This window comes from Chiloscyllium plagiosum, unplaced genomic scaffold (assembly GCF_037043375.1).
Source record: "Chiloscyllium plagiosum isolate Xiang-an unplaced genomic scaffold, Cpla_swu_hap1 HiC_scaffold_25, whole genome shotgun sequence".
Lineage (NCBI taxonomy): Eukaryota > Metazoa > Chordata > Chondrichthyes > Orectolobiformes > Hemiscylliidae > Chiloscyllium > Chiloscyllium plagiosum.
In genome coordinates this window covers 4,954,704-4,977,613 of record NW_028270163.1, presented here as the reverse complement: position 1 = coordinate 4,977,613, position 22,910 = coordinate 4,954,704, and positions in this window count along the sequence as shown.

The window sequence follows — 22,910 nt, the reverse complement described above, 5'->3', positions numbered from 1 at the left end:
CTTACACCAGAGACGAGGAGCAGGTGGTATAATCTTAGAATAAGGGGTCACACATTTAAGGCAGAGACGAAAAGGATGATTTTCTCTCAGAGGAGTCTGCAGAATTGTTTACCACAGAAGGCTGGTCTCGTCTGGATTATTAATATATTCAAGGCTAAGACAGATAGGTTTTTAATCAGGAAAGGAATCAAGAGCAGGAAAGTGAAGTTGAGGATTATCAGATTAGCTATGATCTCAGAGCAGACCCTGATGGGCTGACTGGCCTCTTTCTTCTCCTATACCTTGTGGCCTTATGATCTTATTGACAGATACTTTGTCACAATTCCATTAGGGAGAAAGTGAGGACTGCAGATGCTGGAGATCAGAGCTGGAAATGTATTGCTGGAAAAGCGCAGCAGGTCAGGCAGCATCCAGGGAACAGGAGAATCGACGTTTCGGGCATAAGCCCTTCTTCAGGAATCTGTGAAAATAAGCCATTCCTGAAGAAGGGCTTATGCCCGAAACGTCGATTCTCCTGTTCCCTGGATGCTGCCTGACCTGCTGCGCTTTTCCAGCAACACATTTCCAGCACAATTCCATTAGAGCAATGCCAGCAGAGCAGGAGTAGATTTGAGGATTCTCTTGGGCAAAATGGTTCAATTATTTCAAAAACATACATTTGTTTAGGAATTTAGTTCAGAGTTGCAACACAAACTGAAAACAAATAACTGTGACCTATTGGATCCAAGACGTTAACTCTGCTTTCTTTCCACAGATGCTGCCAGACCTGCTGAGTTTCTCCAACAATTTCTGTTTTTATTTCAGATTTCCAGCATCCACTGTTTGTTTTAAACCTTGACCAACCAGTTGACAGACCCAATTTATGAGCATTAACAACATTCTCAAGTTATAGAAGGGCAGCCATATTGGATTCCTACCATTGTAACTAATAGAAAATTCTAAGTGACGAGTCTCATTGTTGACATCTCATCCACTTTCAAATAGGCTGCTATGGCTGAGTATTTGATGTGAAGAGACACCTTTGCAAACATCCAGGCAACCAGTGCTATGTGACTATGGGACTGGATTAGCACACCAATCCTGAATCGATGAACATGCTATTTAATAGATGAGAGTCATCAGTGCAAGTGGCCACTGCTGGTGAACCAGGGAGTCTCACAGCAAAGTGAACACCTAGAGTGAATCTGACAGCAGTGGAAAGTGGTCCATGATGATTTGAAGTTGCTGACTGTGAGAGATTGATTGCTAAATGACCTTGTTTTGTTTGCGACATCCTGTCTGTGCTCAGCCTGTGTACGACAGTTTGAGAAGTAGGATATCAACTCTGACTCTTCCCAAAAATGCATTCACGACCCTGCTGATCGCATTCAGCTGTATAATTACTTCAGACCCACCAGCTTGGGTTTCATTACTGAATACGAATAGCCAGTCACGTCTGATAAATGCACATCTTGTTTCTTTCATGTAACAAGTTCACATGGACTGTATATTTTAGCAAGGTAATTCCTGAGGGACTCAGACTGATGACAGCACTAGATTACATCTGCAATGATGCTGCTGAGCCACTTATTAAGCTTAACGAGCAGGTAATATGCTGGATGGACAGCTCATGAATCCAAATATGGAAACCACAATGATCTACACAAATGCTGCAGAAAAGACCTTCAACAAAAGTTGCAGAGAAAAATATTTTGTCAGTTTGGAAATTTTTGAAGGTCCTTCACAAGATAATGATAAAGTCACAAAACGGCCTTATCAAGGTGAAAAGGTGTCCTAATATCATGCTCAATGGGAATAGATAATACAACGCAGTGTACCTTCTGGTTGTGACACAGAGAGAACAAAGAAATTGTTTGGTCTGAAGTAAAACAAAATGGGGTGTAGAAATTGTTACAAAGTCACCCAGATGGACCTCATAGAATATGAGTTCCCTGATTAGGGCTGTTAACCTGGTCCAGTCAGGGAGCCCTGGCTGACAAGATATAAAGAGGAGAGTCAGAGGCTCTGTTTACTCTGAGAGCTGGCTCTGAGGGAGCTGGATCAGAGTCAAGGACACTCCCCGTGTAAGTAAAGGGGGACTTGGTGATGGGATACTGGCCTCTGTGGAGTTATGTCAGTCTGGTTAGTATAAGTTTTGTTCAGTTAGTAGCATTCATATAACTGACATGAGTGGACTGCTGCACATGCCTATTAAACCATTGAAACATAACCAGAGCTAAGTGATCCCACACCCGATAGATCAGATCAAAGATCCAAAGTATTCCAAGCATGAAATTAAACGTCAGTGATTTAAAGGCTCAATGAAAAGTGGAGGAGGTTGGGGGCTCTTGTGGTACAGTGATAATGTCACTACCTTTGGGACAGAAGGTCCACATTCAAGTCCTACTTGCTCCAGAGGTAGGTGATAACATCTCGGAACAGGTTAGTTGGAAAATATTTGAAGAGTTCAGAAGAGAATGCCATGAGTTGTACCAGGCAACTCTAAAGATGAGGTATTAACCTGGTAAAAGCTACAAAATACCACTACTTTTGTGCCAAACAGCATTAGCAACAAGTGATAGGCAGAACTAAATACCCCACCACCAACAGATCTGGAATAAGCTCTGCAAGTCCTGTCACGGTCCATTATGATTGGTGTTGGACAATTAAACAAGTCACTGGAGGAGGAGGCTCCATAAATATCCTCATCCTCAAAGATGGGAGAGCCCATCAATGCAAAAGATAACCAAAGCAGAAATTGTTGAAAAGACCCTGCAGTTTTGAAAGAGCCTATGGAGTGAAAGCAGAGTTAATGTCTTGGTCAAGCAACCATCCTTCAGAACGCAGCATCCAGCATCCGCAGCTTTTAGTTTTCTCTAAATGCAAAAGGTAAGGCAGAAGCATTCACAGTAATCTTCAGCCAGAGGTGTCCAGGGGATGATCCATTTTGGCCTCCTCCAGTGGTCCCCCGCATCACAGATGCTAGTCTTCATCCAATTGTATTCACTCTACATGATATCAAGAAAAGGCCGAAAGCACTGCATAGGGGCTTGACAACTTCCTGACAATGACATCAAAGGCTAGTGCTCCAGAACTTGGTGTATCTCCAGCTAAGCTACAACACTGGTAACTACCTGACAACGTGGATAATCGCCCAGGTATGTCCTACAAAATATTAAAATTGTCCATTTTATAGGGAAGAATCGAGATCTGAGATGTAAAGACATCTGGGTGCCCTTGGTCATGAATCACAAAATTCAGGTCTACATGTTAAGCAAGTCATTGGGAAAGCTATAATTTACTGCAAGGGGAATGAATGATAAAGGAGGTCATGTTTCAGTTGTAGTGGGTGCGGGTGATACTCTAGTATCTAGAGTATTGGTCAGCTTATTTAAAAAAGGATGGAAATACATGGAGGCAGTTCAGAGGTTTACGGGCTCAATACTTGGAATAGGCATGGGGAAAGGTTGGACAGAACAGGTTTGTATCTGCTAGAGTTTAGAGGTTAAGTGTCACTTGTTCTTAAAGACAATATGGTTCCCTTTGTGGAAGAATCTAGAATGAGGGCGCACTGTTTGAAAATCAGGTATCATCCACTTAAAAACAGAATTGGATACTATTTGTATCTCAGAGGGCCATGAGTCTTTTGAACTTATAGTATTTTTCATGATGTTATGAGTTGCTTTAACCATCACATACAGTTGCACTTCATTTCTGATTAGTTTAAACAAATGTGAGCCGACAGCTTTGGTGCCCCATGGTCAGAAATGGCTGGCATGCGCAGCCTTGAAACTTGGGCAAAGTTTGTAAAGTCGTGGGCATAGATTATATTTGGCAAACCAAACAGGTTGTGCTCACCCCGGTAACTAGTTCTTATTTTACTTTTCAGTAGCCTCTTTGGGAGTTTGGAATAGTGGGAATGGAGGTTAGGGCAGTTGAATGTTCCTCTTTCAGAATGTGGGAGGGAAGGGTCACCACTAGTGTCCCTGCTGACATCCTCTGCAGGAAGTGGACCCAACTCCAGCTCCTCGAAAACCACGTTAGGGAACTGGAGCTGGGGCTGGATGAATTTCAGATCATTTGGGAAGCGGGGCGGGATGTGTTATTGAGAGGAGTTACAGGGAGTTAGTCACATATCAGGTAAAAGAGAAAGGCAGATGGGTGACAGTGAGGAGATGGAAAAGGAACCGGCAGCCAGTACAGGGAACCCCAGTGGCTGTTTCCCTCAACAATAATGTGGGGTGGCTCAGTGGTTAGCACTGCTGCCTCACAGCGCTAGGGACCCGGGTACGATTCCCACCTCGGGCGACTGTCTGTGTGGAGTTTGTACATTCTCCCCGTGTCTGCGTGGATTTCCTCCCACAATCCAAAGATGTGCAGGTCAGGTGAATTGGCCGTGCTAAATTGCCCATAGTGGTAGGTGCATTAGTCAGGGGTAAATATAAGGATTGGGGAATAGGTCTGGGTGGTTTACTCTTCGGAGGGTTGGTGTGGACTTGTTGGGCCGAAGGGCCTGTTTCCATACTATAGGGAATCTAATCTAAAAAAACAAGTATGCTATTTTGGATGCTATTGGGGGGGGGGGGATGACTTACCGGAGTAAGCCATGGGGTACAGGTCTCTGGCACAGAGTCTGTCCCTGTTGCTCAGAAGGGAAAGGGGAAGAGGAGCAGAGCATTAGTCATTGGGGACTCCATAATTAGGGGGACAGAGAGGAGGTCCTGTGGGAATGAGAGAGACTCACGGTTGGTGTGTTGCCTCCCAGGTGCCTGGGTTCATGATGCCTCGGATCGTATTTTTTCAGGCTCCTTGAGGGGGAGGGAGAGCAGCCCCAAGACATGGTCCACATCGGCACCAACGACATTGATAGGAAAAGGGATGGGGATTTAAGGCAGACATTCAGAGAGCTGGGTGGAAGCTTAGAGCCAAAACAAACACAGTTGTTATCTCTGGTTTGTTACCCATGTCACGTGCTAGCCAGGCGAGGGAGAGAGAGGAGTTGAACACATAGCTACAGGGATGGTGCAGAAGGGAGGGTTTTGGATTCCTGGATAATTGGTGCTCTTTCTGGGATAGGTGGGACCTCTACAAACAGGATGGTCTTCACCTGAACCAGAGGGGAACCAATATCCTGGGGGCTGGGGGTGGGGCTGGGGGTGGGGGGGGGGTGGTGGTGCGGGATATTTGCTAATGCTCTTCAGGAGAGTTTTAAACTAATTCAGTAGGGGGATGGGAACCTAAATTGTTGTTCCAGTGTCCAGGAGGCTGAGAGCTGTGAGGTCAGAAATTAGGTTTCAAGGTCACAAGAGTTCACCAGCAAGCAGGAAGGTGGTTTGAAGTGCCAGGGACATCCAGAAAAAGGTGGGTGAACTTGCAACATGGGTTGGTACCTGGGACTTCGATGTTGTGGCCATTTCGGAGACATGGATAGAGCAGGGACAGGAATGGCTGTTACAGGTTCTGGGAATTAGATGTTTCAGTAAGAACAGAGAAAATGGTAAAAGAGGGGGAGGTGTGGTATAATTAGTCAAGGACAATATTACAGTTGCAGAAGAGACATTTGAGGACTCGTCTACTGAGGTAGTATGGGCTGAGGTTAGAAACAGGAAAAGAGAGGTTACCCTGTTGGGAGTTTTCTATAGGCCTCCGAATAGTTCCAGAGATGTCGAGGAAAGGATAGCAAAGATAATTCTGGATAGGAGTGATAGTAACATGGCAGTTGCTATGGGGTCTTTAACTTTCCAGATATTGACTGGAAATACTATAGTTCGAGTACTTTAGATGGGTCAGTTTTTGTTCAATGTGTGCAGGAGGGTTTCCTGACACAGTATGTAGACAGGCCAACAAGGGGCAAGGCCACATTAGATTTGGTACTGGATAATGAACCAGGCCAGGTGTTAGATTTGGAGGTAGCTGAACACTTTGTGATAGTGACCACAATTTGGTAATATTTATTTTAACGATGGAAAGGGATAGGTATATACCGCAGGACAAGAGCTATAGGTGGGAAAAAGGCAATTATGATATGACTAGGCAAGATTTAGAATGGGGAAGGAAACTGCAGGGGATGGACACAATTGAAATGTGGAGCTTGTTCAAGGAACAGCTACTGCGTGTCCTAGATAAGTATGTACCGGTCAAACAGGGAGGTAGTGGCCGAGTGAGGGAATTGGAGAAGTTGAAGCTGTTGTCAAGAGGAAGAAGAAGGCTTATGTTAGGATGAGACATGAAGGCTCAGTTAGGGTGCTTGAGAGTTACACGTTAGCGAGGGTGGACCTAACAAAAGAGCTAAGAAGAGCCAGGAGGGGACATGAGAAGCTGTTGGCACGTAGGATCAAGGAATACCCTAAGGCTTTCTATAGGTATATAAAGGATAAAGGAATGACCAGACTAAGATTTGGACCAATCAAGGATAGTAGTGGGAAGCTGTGGGTGGAGTCAGAGGAGACAGGAGCCAAATAGAGTCACAGTCATAGAGATGTACAGCATGGAAACAGACTCTTCAGTCCAACCCGTCCATGTCGACCAGATATCCCAACCCAATCTAGTCCCACCTGCCAGCACCCGACCCATATCCCTCCAAACCCTTCCTATTCATATACCCATCCAAATGCCTCTTAAATGTTGCAATTGTACCAGCCTCCACCACATCCTCTGGCAGCTCATTCCATATACGTACCACCCTCTGCGTAAAAAAGTTGACCCTTAAGTCTCTTTTAAACCTTTCCCCACTCACCCTAAACCTAAGCCCTCTAGTTCTGGACTCCCCGATCCCAGGGAAAAGACTTTGCCTATTTATCCTATCCATGCCCCTCATGATTTTATAAACCTCTATTAGGTCACCCTTCAGCCTCCGATGCTCCAGGGAAAACAGCCCCAGCCTATTCAGCCTCTCACTATAGCTCAAATCCTCCAACCCTGGCAACATCCTTGTAAATCTTTTCTGAACTCTTTCAAGTTTCAAACACCTTTCCGATAGGAAGGAGACCAGAATTGCATGCAATATTCCAACAGTGGCCTAACCAATGTCCTGTACAGCTGCAACATGACCTCCCAACCCCTGTACTCAATACTCTGACCAATAAAGGAAAGCATTCCAAACGCCTTCTTCACTATCCTATCTACCTGTGACTCCACTTTCAAGGAGCTATGAACCTGCACTCCAAGGTCTCTTTGTTCAGCAACATTCCCTAGGACCTTACCATGAAGTGTATAAGTCCTGCTAAGATTTGCTTTCACAAAATGCAGCACTTCACACTTATCTGAATTAAACTCCATCTGCCACTTCTCAGCCCATTGGCCCATCTGATCAAGTTCCTGTTGTAATTGGAGGTAACCCTCTTCGCTGTCCACTACACCTCCAATTTTGATGTCATCTGCAAACTTACTAACCATACCTCTTATGCTCACATCCCCAAATCATTTATATAAATGATGAAAAGTTGTTGACCCAGCACCAATCCTGTGGCACTCCACTGGTCACAGGCCTCCAGTCTGAAAAACAACCCTCCACCACCACCCTCTGTCTTCTACCTTTGAGCCAGTTCTGTATCCAAATGGCTAGTTCTCCCTGTATTCCATGAGATCTAACCTTGCTAATCAGTCTCCCATGGGGAACCTTGTCGAACGCTTTACTGAAGTCCATATAGATCACACCCTCATTAATTCGCTTTGTTACTATGGATATTTTTCATTAGTATTCACACTGATTAGATTAGATTCCATTGGCCTTTGGCCCAACAAGTCCACACCGACCCTCCGAAGAGTAACCCACCCAGACCCATTCCCCCTGACTAATGCATCTGACACTATGGGCAATTTAATATGGCCAATTCACCTGACCTGCACATCTTTGGACTGTGGGAGGAAACTGGAGTACCTGGAGGAAACCCACACAGACACGGGGAGGAAAAAGACATTTTTGTCGACTAGCATACTGAGATACAGGCTATTAGACTTGATGGGATTGAGGTTCACAAGGAGGATGTGTTAGCAATTCAGGGAAGTGTGAAAATAGATAAGTCCCCTGGGCCGGATGGGACTGGTCCTAGGATTCTCTGGGAAGCCAGGGAGGAGATTGCAGAGCCTTTGGCTTTGGTCTTTAAGCTGTCATTATCTACAGGAATAGTGCCAGAAGACTGGAGGATAGCAAATGTCATTCTCTTGTTCAAGAAGGGGAGGAGAAACAACCCTGGTAATTATAGACCAATGAGCCTTACTTCAGTTGTGGGTAAAGTGTTGGAAAAGGTTATAAGAGATAGGATTTATGATCATCTAGAAAGGAATAAGCTGATTAGGGATAGTCAACGCTGTTTTGTCTGGTCACGCCTCACAAACCTTATTGAGTTCTTTGAGAAGGTGACCATACAGGTGGATGAAGGTGAAGTGCTTGATGTAGTGTATATGGATTTCAGTAAGGCATTCGATAAGGTTCCCCACAATTGCATAAAATACGGAGGCATGGGATTGAGGGTAATTTAACGGTTTGGATCAGAAATTGGCTAGCTGAAAGAAGGCAGAGGATGGTGATTGATGGGAGATGTTAATCTTGGAGTTTAGTTACTAGTGGTATACCACAAGGGGGGCCACTGCTGTTTGTCATTTTCATAAATGACCTGGATGAGGGCATAAAAGGGTGGGTTATTAAATTTGCGGATGACACTAAGGTTGGTGGAGTTGTGGATAGTGCCGAAGAATGTTGCAGGTTACAGAGGAAACATAGATAAACTGCAGGGCTGGGCAGAGAAGTGACAAAAGAGTTTAATGTGGAAAAGTGAGAGGTGATTTGCTTTGTAAGGAGTAACAAGAATACAGAGTATGGGCTAATGTAAGATTCTTGGTAGTGTAGATGAGCAGAGAGATCTCGGTGTCCATGTACAAAAATCCCTGAAAGTTGCCACACCCAAGGTTGACAAGGATGTTAAGAAGCCATATGGTGTGTTAGCTTTTATTGGTAGAGGGATTGAGCTTCAGAGCCACAGGTCATGCTGCAGCTGTACAAAACTCTGGTGAGACCGCACTTGGAGTATTGCGTACAGTTCTGGTCACCACATTATAGGAAGGATTTGGAAGCTTTGAATAGGATGCAGAGGTCATTTCCTAGGATGTTGCCTGGTATGGAGGGAAGGTCTTATGAAGTGAGTCTGAGGGACTTGAGGCTGTTTTCATTAGAGAGAAGAAGGTTGCAAGGTGACTTAATTGAGACATAGAAGATAATCAGAGGATTAGATAAGGTGGACAGTGAGAGCTTTTTTCTTAGGAAGGTGATGGCCAACACGAGGGGACATAGCTTTAAATTGAGGGGTGATAGATATAGGACTGATGTAATGTCTTTACTCAGTGAGTAGTGGGGGTGTGGAATGCACTGCCTGCAACTGTAGTAGACTCACCAACTTAAAGAGCATTTAAATGGTCATTGGATAAACATATGGATGACAATGGAATAGTGTAGGTTAGATGGGCTTCAGATTGGTTTCACAGGTTGGTGCAACATTGAGGGCCGAAGGGCCTGTAATGTGCTGTAATATTCTATGTCCCATGTTCTGAGGGTGGTGTCTAAGTCACCACTGTGGCTGAGGTATCTCATGTCTTGCTGGTGCTGACATGTTCTGGACAAGGACTATCCTCATTTGAAGAATGTTTCAGTGAAACTGAAGTACATCACTGCCAAATTACAAGTCCATGTGGTATCCATGTGGTGTACACATGGGCATGCTTGTGCCAAAGGGCTTGCAAACTTCTTTCTACCAGGGTCATGAGAATGTGCAGTGTTCTGTAGCTGTTGGTTGAACCCACACTGACACAGACATTGCTCTGGTATCTGGAGCATCCACTTCCTCATCAACAGCATTGCCTTCCCCTCCCCCTCATCAGAGAGGACATTTGGTCTCTCCAACCTGCCCTCTGAAATGTCCTCACCCCCTCCCCCTCATCAGAGAGGACATTTGGTCTCTCCAACCCGCCCTCTGAAATGTCCTCACCGTTCTGCTGAGTGAGGTTAGTGCAGGGAGCAACAGACCACAATAATCGTGGACGCGCTCTCGTCTGACGAAGAGTCATCAGAGTCGAAACATTAACTCTGCTTTCTTCCCACAGATGCTGCCAGACCTGTTGAGTTTCCCCAGCACTTCCCGTTCTTGTTTCAGATCTCCAGCATCAGCAGTTCCTTGTTTTATATAATTGAGATTCTGTGTAGGTGAGAGTGGGGGCTGTGGGGAGGATGAGTAAACTGACCATAGCACCGTGGGGCAGGGAGCCATTCAAGAGAGGGGAGAAAAGAGAAACGCAGTTGTATTCAGGGATAGTACAGTCAGAGGAATAGACACTGTTCTGTGTGGCCCTGGTGCCCAGGCTCAGGATATCTGATCCGGGCTGCAGAGAAACCTGGAGTGGGAGGGGAAAGATCCAGTTACCACAGCCCATGTAGGTACCAGCGATATGGGGAGAAAGAGGAAAGAGGCATTGCTGAAGTGATATAAGCAGCTAGGGGCTAAATTAAAAAGCAGCACCTCAAAGATAATAATCTCTGGAGTGCTACCTGAGCTACAATTGGCACAAGGTCAACAAGATTAAAGAGGTAAACGCCTGGTTCAAGGATTGGTGTGGGAGAAATAGGTTCAAATTCATCGGACATTGGCACCGGTATTGGGAAAGGACGGAGCTGGTCTGATGGGATGGGCTCCACCTGAATCATTAATGACACCAGAGTCCTGGCCAATCACATAACTAAGGCAGTGGATAGGGCTTTAACTAAATAGGCAGAAGTGGGTACTGCAGATGCTGGAGATTAGAGTCAAGATTAGAGTGGTGCTGAGGACTTACTCCTGATGAAGGGCTTTTGCCTGAAATGTTGATTTTCCTGCTCCTTGGATGCTGCCTGACCTGCTGTGCTTTTCCAGCACCACTCTGATCTTTAAACTAAATACAGCCTGTAGTAGAGAGTGGCTTCAGTTACGTGAAATTTTATAAAATAAAAGTAAAGGAGAAGGTAGGATTGTGGGTTAGCGATGGGGTGGATTGTTGGCAGAAAATTAAAGGAAGGGACAGAATATGTGAATGTCGTATTATCCCAAGGAACCATAAAAGTGGAGGGAAACTCAATAATAGAACAAATCACAAAGCATTCGGAATAGGGCAGAGGATCGAGATAAGTCAAGGTCACAGGGGCTTTAAATCAGATAAAGATGGGGAGGGTTCAGGGAGTTTCCAGAACAAGTATTAGGACAGAGAGTATAGATCAGCCCAGGAATCCAACTTCAGTCAGAGCAGAGAACGGAACAGCTATGAGAAAGTCAATGCAGGATTGAGGCTGTTGTACATAAACGCACGCAGTGTACAAAACAAGGTGTATGACCTTGGAGCACAGATTGGAATTGGCAGGTACAAGGTTGTGGGGATCATAGAGATGTGACTGCAAGGAGGTCAGAGCTGGAAATTCAGTATCAAGCAGACATGTTCTATCCACAGGACAGGCAGGTAGGCAGTGGGGGTGGGATTAACTCATTAATAAGAAATGAAATGAAATAAAAAAATCACACAACGCCAGGTTTTAGTCCAACAGGTTTAATTGGAAGCACTAGCTTTCGGAGCGCTGCTCCTTCATCAGGTGTATATGGAGGACACAATTGTAAGGCACAGAATTTATAGCAAAAGTTTACAGTGTGATGTAACTGAAATTATACATTGAAAAATATCTTGATTGCTTGTGAAGTCTCTCATCTGTTAGAATGACCATGTTAATTTCACTTATTTCGTATGTAAATTGCAAAACTTTCTTTAAAAGTTACATTCTCAGGTTAACTGTAACAATTGGTGTCAGCCAGATAATATGTTGAAGGTGTTAGCCCCCTGTGTGCTGTTGCCTGCGCCATAATGTTTAGACTGATTCAAATATAAAAAGTGAGTTAACAGAGTCTTACATGGATTCATGCAGTTTTCGAGCAAAGTACAATGTACCTCTGCAAGTACGAAATCACCCCAATGTATGTGTCTGTGTGAGTGTGTATGTGTGTGTTTGGGGTGGGGGGTGGTGAGTGTCTGTGAGAGAGAGTGTACATGTGTGTGTCAGTGTAAAGTGGTGAGTGTCTGTGAGAGGGTGAATATGTGAATGTGGGAACGTGTGTGTCTGTAGAAAAGGGTGTGTGTGTCTGTGTGCAGGTGTGTCTGTGTGTATGTGTGTGTATAGGAGTGTGTGTGTGTGTGTGTGTGTGCGGATAGGAGTGTCTGTGTGTGTGTATAGTGCAATGGTGGTCACCTGTAGTGTGACATGAACCCAAGGTCCCGGTTGAGGCCCTCCCTATGGGTACCGAACTTAGCTATCAGCCTCTGCTCGGCCACTTTTTGCTGCTGCCTGTCCCGAAGTCCACCTTGGAGGATGGTCACCCGAAGGTCTGAGGTCGAATGTCCTGGACCACTGAAGTGTTCCCCAACTGGGAGGGAACCCTCCTGATTGTTGTGCGGTGCCCATTCATCCGTTCCCGTAGCCTTTGCTCGGTCTCACCAATGTATCATACCTCCGGGCATCCCTGCCTGCAGTGTATGAGATAGACAACGTTGGCTGAGTCACATGAGTACCTGCTGCGTACACGGTGGGAGGTGTCCCCACGCGTAATGGTGGTATCCATGTCCACAATCTGACACGTCTTGCAGCGTCCACCGTGACAGGGTTGTATGGAGTTGTCCTGAGAGCCGGGCAGTTTGCTACAAACAACGATCTGTTTGAGGTTTGGCGGTTGTTTAAAGGCAAGTAGTGGAGGTGTGGGGAAGATCTTGGTGAGGTGCTCATCCTCATTGATACTGTGTTGCTGGTCACAAAATCATCAAACCAGCAGATAAAGGAGGAGCCATCGTCATTCAGAATAGAACAGATTACTGCGAGGAAGTGTACTGCCAACTGAACAACCAGGAACACTACAGGCAACTACCAGCTGATCCAACCAAAGAACACGCCCTTGAACTAAACACGTTGATCAGGACTTTGGATCCAGTCCTTCAGAGTTCCCTACGTGCCCTCATGCCACGTACTTCTAGTGTAGGTGACTTCTACTGCCTTCCAAAGGTACACAAAACGATTACACCAGGACGTGCCATCGTATCAGGCAATGGGACCCTGTGTGAGAATCTCTCTGGCTATGTTGAAGGCATCTTGAAACCCATTGTGCAGGGGATTCCCAGCTTCTGTCACGACACTACGGATTTCTTACAGAAACTCGGCACCCACGGATCAGTTGAACAGGGAACATTCCTTGTCACAATGGACATTTCCGCACTCTACACCAGCATCCCCCACAATGACGGCATCGCGGCAACAGCCTCAGTACTCAACACCAACAACTGCCAATCTCCAAACACCATCCTACAACTCACCGCTTTATCCTCGATCACAATGTCTTCACCTCTGACAACCACCTTTGACACACGGAACATCTACGGGGACTAAATTTGCACCCCAATATGCCAACATTTTTATACACAGGTTCGAACAAGACTTCTTCTCTACGCAGGATAGAACATAGAAGAATACAGCGCAGTACAGGCCCTTTGGCCCTCGATGTTGCGCCGATCCAAGCCCACCTAACCTATACTAACCCACTATCCTCCATATACCTATCCAATGCCCGCTTAAATGCCCATAAAGAGGGAGAGTCCACCACTGCTACTGGCAGGGCATTCCATGAACTTACGACTCGCTGAGTGAAGAACCTACCCCTAACTTCAGTCCTATATCTACCCCCCCTTAATTTAAAGCTATGCCCCCTTGTAATACCCGACTCCATATGCGGGAAAAGGTTCATACTGTCAACCCTATCTAACCCCCTAATCATCTTGTACACCTCAATCAAGTCACCCCTAAACCTTCTTTTCTCTAATGAAAACAGCCCCAAGTGTCTCAGTCTTTCCTCATACGATCTTCCTTCCATACCAGGCAACATCCTGGTAAACCTCCTCTGCACCCGTTCCAGTGCCTCCACATCCTTCCTATAGTATGGCGACCAAAACTGCACACAATATTCCAGATGCGGCCGCACCAGAGTCTTATACAACTGCATCATGACCTCAGGACTCCGGAACTCAATTCCTCTACCAATAAAAGCCAGTACGCCATATGCCTTCCTCACCGCACTATTTACCTGGGTGGCAACTTTCAGAGATCTGTGTACATGGACACCAAGATCCCTCTGCTCATCCACACTACCAAGTATCCGACCATTAGCCCAGTACCCCATCTTTTTGTTATTCTTCCCAAAGTGAATCACCTCACACTTAGCTACATTGAATTCCATTTGCCACCTTTCTGCCCAGCTCTGCAGCTTCTCTATATCCTGCTGTAACCTGCCACATCCTTCCTCACTGTCAACAACTCCTCCGACTTTCGTATCATCCGCAAACTTGCTCACCCAACCTTCTAACCCCTCTTCCAGGTCATTTATAAAAATGACAAACAGCAATGGTCCCAAAACAGATCCTTGCGGAACACCGCTAGTGACGGCACTCCATGAAGAAACTCTGCCATCAACTACTACCCTCTGTCTTCTTCCATCCAGCCAATTCCTAATCCAAACCTCCAACTCACCCTCAATGCCATATCTCCGTATTTTCTGCAGTAGCCTACCATGGGGAACCTTATCAAACGCCTTACTAAAATCCATATATACCACATCTACCGCTTTCCCCTCATCAACCTCCTTCGTCACCTTTTCAAAGAATTCAATAAGGTTTGTGAGGCACGACCTGCCCTTCACAAAACCATGCTGACTATCCTTGATCACATTATTCCTATCCAGATGTGCATAAATCCTATCCCTTACAATTCTCTCTAAGACTTTGCCCACAACAGAAGTGAGACTCACCGGCCTATAGTTACTAGGATCTCCAACTAACATTATACACCAGGTACATTGACGACATTTTCTTCCTCTGGACCCATGGCGAGGAGTCACTGATAAAACTACACAGTGACATCAACAAGTTTCATCCCACCATCAAACTCACCATGGACTACTCTCTACTATCTGTCTCATTCTTGGACACATGCATCTCCATCAAGGACGGACACCTCAGCACCTCACTCTACCGCAAACCCACAGACAACCTCACAATGCTACACTTCTCCAGCTTCCACCCAAAACATATTAAAACAGCCATTCACTAATGGACAAGCCCTACGCATACACCGGATCTGCTCAGATGAGGAGGAACGTGACGGGCACCTGGAGGTACTCAGGGATGCCCTCATAAGAATGGGGTACGATGCCCAACTCATCGACCGCCAGTTCCGACGTGCCACAGCAAGGAACCGTCATGACCTCCTCAGGAGACAGACACGGGCTGCAACGGACAGGGTACCCTTCGTTGTTCAGAACTTCCCAGGAGCTGAAAAATTACGCCATGTTCTTCGTGACCTGCAACACATTATCAATGAGGACGAGCACCTCACCAAGACCTTCCCCACACCTCCACTACTTGCCTTTAAACAACTACCAAACCTCAAACAGATCATTGTTTGTAGCAAACTGCCCGGCTTTCAGGACAACTCCATACAACCCTGTCACAGTAGACACTGCAAGACGTGTCAGATTGTGGACATAGATACCACCATTATGCGTGGGGACACCTCCCCCCTTGTACATGGCAGGTACTCATGTGACTCAGCCAACGTTGTCTATCTCATACACTGCAGGCAGGGATGCCCGGAGGTATGATACATTGGTGAGACCGAGCAAAGGCTACGACAACGGATGAATGGGCACCGCACAACAATCAACAGACAGGAGGGTTCCCTCCCAGTTGGGGAACACTTCAGTAGTCCAGGACATTCAGCCTCGGACCTTCGGGTGACCATCCTCCAAGGTGGACTTCGGGACAGGCAGCAGAGGAAAGTGGCCGAGCAGAGGCTGATAGCTAAGTTCCGTACCCATAGGGAGGGCCTCAACCGGGACCTTGGGTTCATGTCACACTACAGGTGACCACCATTGCACTATACACACACACACAGATACTCCTACACACACACACACACATAGGCACTCCTATATACACACATACACATAGACACACCTGCACACAGACACTGACACACACTCCTACAGACACACACACTCCCATACTCACATATGCACCCTCTCACAGACTTAGACCACTTTACACTCACACACACACACATATACACTCTCTCTCACAGACACTCACAAACCCCGCCCCAAACACACACACACACACGCACACATATACATATATGTTTGTGGGGTGAATTTGTACTTGCAGAGTCACATTGTACTTTGCTCAAAAACTTCGTGAATCCATGTAAGATTCTGTTAACTCATTTTTTCGATTAGAATCAGTCTAAACATTCTGGCACAGACAACAGCACACAGAGAGCCACACCTTCAACATATTATCTGGCTGACACCAATTGTTACAGTTAACCTGAGAATGTAACTTTTAAATAAAGTTTTGCAATTTACATACGAAAGAAGTGAAAGTAACATGGTCATTCTAACAGATGAGAGACTTAACAAACAATCATGGTATTTTTCAGTGTATAATTTCAGTTACATCACACTGTAAACTTTTGCTATAAATTCTGTGTCTTACAATTGTGTACTCCATATACACCTGATGAAGGAGCAGTGCTCCGAAAGCTAGTGCTTCCAATTAAACCTATTGAACTATAACCTGGTGTTGTGTGATTTTTAACTTTGTACACCCCTGTCCAACACCGGCATCTCCGAATCATGAAATTAAATTGATAACAAGAAGTGATGTAGAGGCAGACGATGTAGAATCGGTGTGGGTAGAGATGAGGAACTGAAAAGGAAGAAAGAAGATAGTTATGTACAGGCCTCCAAGCAGTAGTCAAAATGTGGGACAGAAAATAAGTCAGGAGATAGAAAAGCACTATTACAATAATCATGGGGGACTTCAACATGCAGGTGCACTGGAAAAATCAAGTTGGTAGCAGATCCCAAAGAGCAGCTTGTGATAGAGCCCGCAAGAGAACAGGCTATTCTGGATTTGATGATGTGTCATATGGCAGACTTGATTAGGGAGCTTAAAGGGGGCAGTGACCATAATCTGATAAAATTCACCCTGCAGTTGGAGAAGGAGAAGTTGAAATCAGATGTAATGGCTTTATAATTGAGTAAAGATAACTACAAAGACATGAGGATGGAGCTGGCCAGAGTTGATTGGAATCCAGGAAGGAAGACGGTGGGGAATAATGGCAGGAGTTTCTGGGGGGTAATTCGGCAGGCACAGCAGAAATTCATCCCAAGGAAGAAAAAACATACAGAGGGGAGGATGAGGTAACCGTGACTGAGAAGCGAAGTCAGGGGCAGCACTAAAGCCAAAGGAAAAACTTACATTGTGTTGAAGTTTTGTGGGAAGCCAGAGGATTGGTAAGCCTTTAAAAATCAGCAGAGGATAACCAGAAAATCAAAAAAGGGCGTGAAGGTGAAAAATGAGCGTAAACTAGCTAGTAATGTAAAAGAAGATTGCAAGAGTTTTTTTTTTAGACATCTAACAGGCAAGAGAGAAGGAAGATTGGACATTGGACAGTTGGAAAATGACGCTGGAGAAGTGGTAACGGGAAAAAAGAAATGGCGGGGGAACCGAACGAGTACTTTGCATCAGTTTTCATGGTGGAAGACACCAGCAGCAAACCAGAACTTCAGGAGAGTCAGGGGACAAAGGTGAGTGTAGTGGTCATCACTAAGGAGAAGGTGCTGGGGAAGCTGAAAGTTCTGAAGGTGGATAAATTGCCTGGCCCAGATGGACTGCACCCCTCCGTTCCGAAGGAGAAAGCTGAGGAGATTGTAGAGGTATTGGTGAAATCACAGGAATCCCTGGAGTTAGGGAGGGTGACAGAGGGCTGTAAAATGGCTTATGTAGCGTCTTTGTTTAAGAAGAGAGGGAGGCAGCAGGCAAGAAATTATAGGCTGGTTAGCCTGATCTCAATTGTTGGTAAGATTTGAGAGTCCATTATTAAGGATTAGATTGTGGAGTACTTGGAAGAGCATGGTAAAATTAGGACTGGTCAGCACGGCTTCATCAAGGGGCAGTCATGTCTGACAAACCTCTTAGAATTCTTTGAGGAGATAATGAACAAGTTCAACAAAGAAGGGCCAGTTGACGTGATCGATTTGGATTTCCAGAAGGCCTTTGACAAGGTGCTGCACAGGAGGCTGCTAAATAAGACAAGAGCCCATGGGGCAAGGTTTGGGATGGATAGAGGATTGGTTGACTGGCAGAAGGCAAAGGGTGGGGATAAAGACGTCTTTTTCAGGATTGCAGCTGGTGATTAGTGGATTTCCACAGGGGTCAGTGTTGGGACCACAACTATTCACATCACACATTAACGATCTGGATGAAGGAACTGAGGACATTGCTCCTATATTCACAGATGACACAGAGATAGGTGGAGGGATAGGTAGGAGGCAGAGAGGCAGCAAAAGCACTTGGACAGGCTAGGAGAGTGGACAAGGAAGGTGCAGACAGAATATAATGTGGAAAAGTATGAGGTTATGTACTTTGGTGGAAGGAATAGAGGCATAGAATATTTTCTACAGTGGGGAAAGGCTTTGGACATCAGAAAGACAAAGGGACTTGGGAGTCCCAGTTCAGGGTTCTCTTAAGGCTAACATGCAGTTTCAGTTGACAGTTAGGAAGTCAAATGCAATATTAGCATTAATTTCGAGAGGGCTACAATACAAGAGCAGAGATATACTGTTGAACAAAGCCATTCCAAATGTACTGTCTAAACCTGTCGGTCATTTCCTAAGCATCTGTATCCCTCCGCTCCCCACCTACTCATGCATCTGTCCAGACGCATCTTAAATGAATCTACCGTGCCTGCCTCTACCACCTCTGCTGGCAACGCATTCCAAACACCCACCACCCTCTGTGTGAAGTACTTACCGCATGTATCCCCTTAAACTTTCCACCTCTCACCTTGACAGCATGACGTCTCGTTATTGAGGCTGTATAAGGCTCTGGTCAGACCACCTTTGAAATGTTGTGGGTGGTTTTGGGCCCTGCATCTGAGGAGGGATGGTTTGGTATTGGAGGGGATCCACAGGAGGCTCACTGCTATTTTGATAGGAGCAACCCGACAGACAAATGGGAGGGAAAAAGATTGACTTCTGGAAGTCCCCTTGTTTCTCTCGGTTTCATTACACACAGAGTCTGCATTAAACTGCACCCTGATCTTTCAAAGTGTATAATAAATGATGCCAATTGTCCACATTCAATGTCCGCATAAAGTGACATTGTTTCATATGCACCAGACAGCTGCAGTTAATTTTCCAAAACTGCAAACAACAATGACCGGGCAAAGATTTAAGGAGGAGGCAGGAGGTTAAGAGGGGATGTGAGGAAAAAATGTTTCATCCATAGAGTGATGGGAATCTGGAACACATTGCCTATTAGGGTGGTAGGAGTAAAAGCCTTCACAACGCATGTACAGAAGTGGTGGACATCTGTACAATTACAAAGTCGAAAAGACACTTGGCTACGTGCAGGTACACGATCCTTTATCCAAATGCTTGGGACCAGCTGGTTTTCAGAATTCGGAATCTTTCGTATTTCGGAATAAGTGACAGCTTGATGGTGAAATTGTTAAAAATCTTACTGAGCAGCAGACTCACTGTGAGTACTATGGGTCCTGAGACAGAACTGAGGCCTGCCAGTGCTGGGCCACACCCCAACCCCCCCCCCCATGTCGCATCTGAGTGACACGCATCGAGTGAGTGTGGAGTTAGGTTAAGAGTTTGCACGGCAAACAACCTTGTTAATGAGATAAAAACTTCACAAAAAACCTTCAGATTTTGGAGCTTTTCAGATTTCGGGATTTTGGATAAAGGATTGTCTATCTGTACTTTAATAGGAAAGGTTTGGAGGTAGATGGCCAGGGGTGGGTAGGTGGGACTAGTTTAATTTGGGATCATGGTGGGTATGGACTGGTTGGACTGAAGGGTCTAGATGATTGTTGGAGCAGCAGAAAACTTAATTCCTTTGCCCTCTGTTTCAATCAGCTTTCAAGTGTTCTCCCCATTATGATAACCGCTGATATTTTCAAACCTGCAGCATAATTTCAGATGCCTCAAACTTTACGTAGGAGGCAACGATACAAAAGGGAAAATGGAAATTGCTCATTTTAAATTCACTGGAGTAAAATGTTAAGGACCATTGACAGCATCTGTCACCTGAATGGCTGAAAGACTTCAACAATACTGCTCCAGTAACAGGTTTGAGATAAAGGCACTCGAAATTTGAATGTCTTAATATTTTCTGACACTTCGACGATTTTCTCTTCAACTCATTTCAATCAGAACATAATAAAAAAAACAACGCCCCAAATCTGACATATTGAGCAAATAACTTTTAGTTCCTAAAGTGAAATTCTGAAGTACCTCATTAGTAACTCCACTTGGCCTTCTAACGGTGATGTGTTTGTGAAAGAGCTGTTCATTGTGTGTCAGATTGCATTGTCTCTTTCTATTCAGTATGTATGATACATCTTCAGGAATTAGTGAAAATCAGCAGTGCATCACTTAAACCACAATGAGAATGAAAATGACATTGCATTCAGGAACAAATGTTTTCCGACAGACCCTTTCCTTGGTTTGCTAACAAACATGTGTTGCTGCCTGAGGTTGATTTCATGACAAGTAAGAGGCATAGTGGGAGGTTAGATGGTGCCTGCAATATGATGAGGTTTTTTTTAACTTCTGGGACAATAGAAATATATCATCAAAGGAACCAAATGGTTAAGGATGTGCAATGTAGAAAGAAACCACTTTCAACTATTTAATCCCTTTCCTGGACCAGGAAAGTGGGACTAGTTTAGTTTAGGAATCTTGGTCAGCATGGATGAATTGGACTGAAGGGTCTGTTTCCATGCTATATGACTATATGACTCTATGTCTCAAAGAACTTCACAGTCAGTGACATACTTTTTTAATAAATATTTTTATTAAAGATCTTTTTAAATCTTTTACAAAACATCTATATACAAAGAAAAAGAATAACAGCAAAAAACAGAAAAGTAGAGGCAGTTCAACAAAGTCATAATACGATACTATTGGTAATGAACAACCTACAATTCTACAGAACAAACATATCTACTTAACGTAAACTAAACTACAAACAAATTAAATAAATATTCACTTAAACTAAATTCAAGTAATTTAAGTTAAATTATATCTCACTACTTTATTCTCTCTCACTCATCACAGCTCCACTGAGGCTCCCATCCAAGGGAGCACTATCTACAGTACCTGTATTCTCTTCCCCCCCCCAGTCTCCCTCTCCCAGGGCCCCACAGGCACCCAATACTGATTCACATGGCTATACCACAGCCCTAACTAACATTGCTGATAAGTCAGCGTCAATATAATTTAAAAAGGGCTGTGGTAAAACATCTTTGTGGTGCACCGTATTTGTGAGGTAGTCTTCGGGTAGATGCTCCATCACCAGCCTACACCATCCCATAAGACTTGGAGGTTTTTCCGACACTCAATTCACTCGAATGTTCTTCCTCGCACAGTGGATGAGAATGTTGCACAGTCTCTTCCCGTGTTCCCCCACAGGGGTCAAATTTGGCAACCCCAGAAGAAGAAATACTGGATCCACGTTAACTTCAGTCCCCAGGATGTCCTTCACTATAGCATTCCAGTATCTCTGGATCTTACAACGTGACCAGTAACACTGTGTAAGAGTGCCTATACTAATTTTACATTTAGGACATCCTGATGACACTCCTCTCTTGAACTTAGCTAGCCTCTCTGGTGCCATATGAGCCCTGAGTAAGATTTTCGATTGCGTGGCCTGCGCTCTGTTACAAACTGAGATTTTCCTTACATTCCCCCAGATGTCTTCCCATACCTCCGAAGAAATATCCTCTCCTAGCTCTCGATTCCACATCCTACAGAGTCTTTCCATGTCCCCCAGGGAACGACCTTTCTGTAAATGATACAAAGTACTGACTGAAGGAGCACCCATACCCTGGAGTATACTCTTTTCTCCATATCTGATTTGTAACACTGAGCCAGGAGCGTGGTCTTCCTCTGTATATAGTCCCTTATCGGAAAGTACTGGAAAAGGTCCCAATTGGACAATCCATATTTCTGGTTTAACTAACTAAATGACATCAAGACCTCCCCCTCGAACAAATCTCCTAGGCATGAGATTTGCTTAAAGACAGAGTCCGTTGCCCCAGGTTTAAACCCTTGGGCTCCCACCAACGGGGTAAACAGCGAGGTCTTCGACCAATTGCCCTCGTCTTGCCTCATTATCCTCCAGGCTTTCACTGCATTAAAATGATGGGGCTCTTACACTGCTCGGTCACAGATTTCATCTTATCCATGAGTCATAAATTAACTAGAGGACATCTCGACTGTGAGGTTTCAATGTCAAGCCAGATCGACTCCGAATCCCTCCTGTGCCCAGTCACCAACATATGCTAACAGGGCGCTGATTTGATTTTCTTCAAATCCGGGATCCATCCCTCCCTCACCCTGCGAAAGCTGCAATTTAGTGAATTTAATTCGAGGATGCCTGTGGCAGCAATAAAGGACCCGAGCCCACCACTGAGCCTCCGTAACACTCGTCTGGGTAACAACAATGGGAGCATTCTCATGGGCTACAGCAGTTGAGGAAGAACACTCATTTTAATCAGGGTTACTCAGCCTAACCATAATAACGGTAACCCCTCCCACCGCTGCAAATCCAGTTTTATCCTCTCCAGTAGTTGTGCGTAGTTAGCTTTATACAGCTGGTGGAGGGAAGGAGTAATAAAAATTCCCAAATACAAAAAACTTTTTGATGACCATCTAAACGGGAATTGCATTCCATCCTTTATGTCAGGCAGCTCCACTGACCCCCCTACCAGCATGGCTTCTGATTTTGTAAAGTTGATCCTGTAGCCTGAGAAA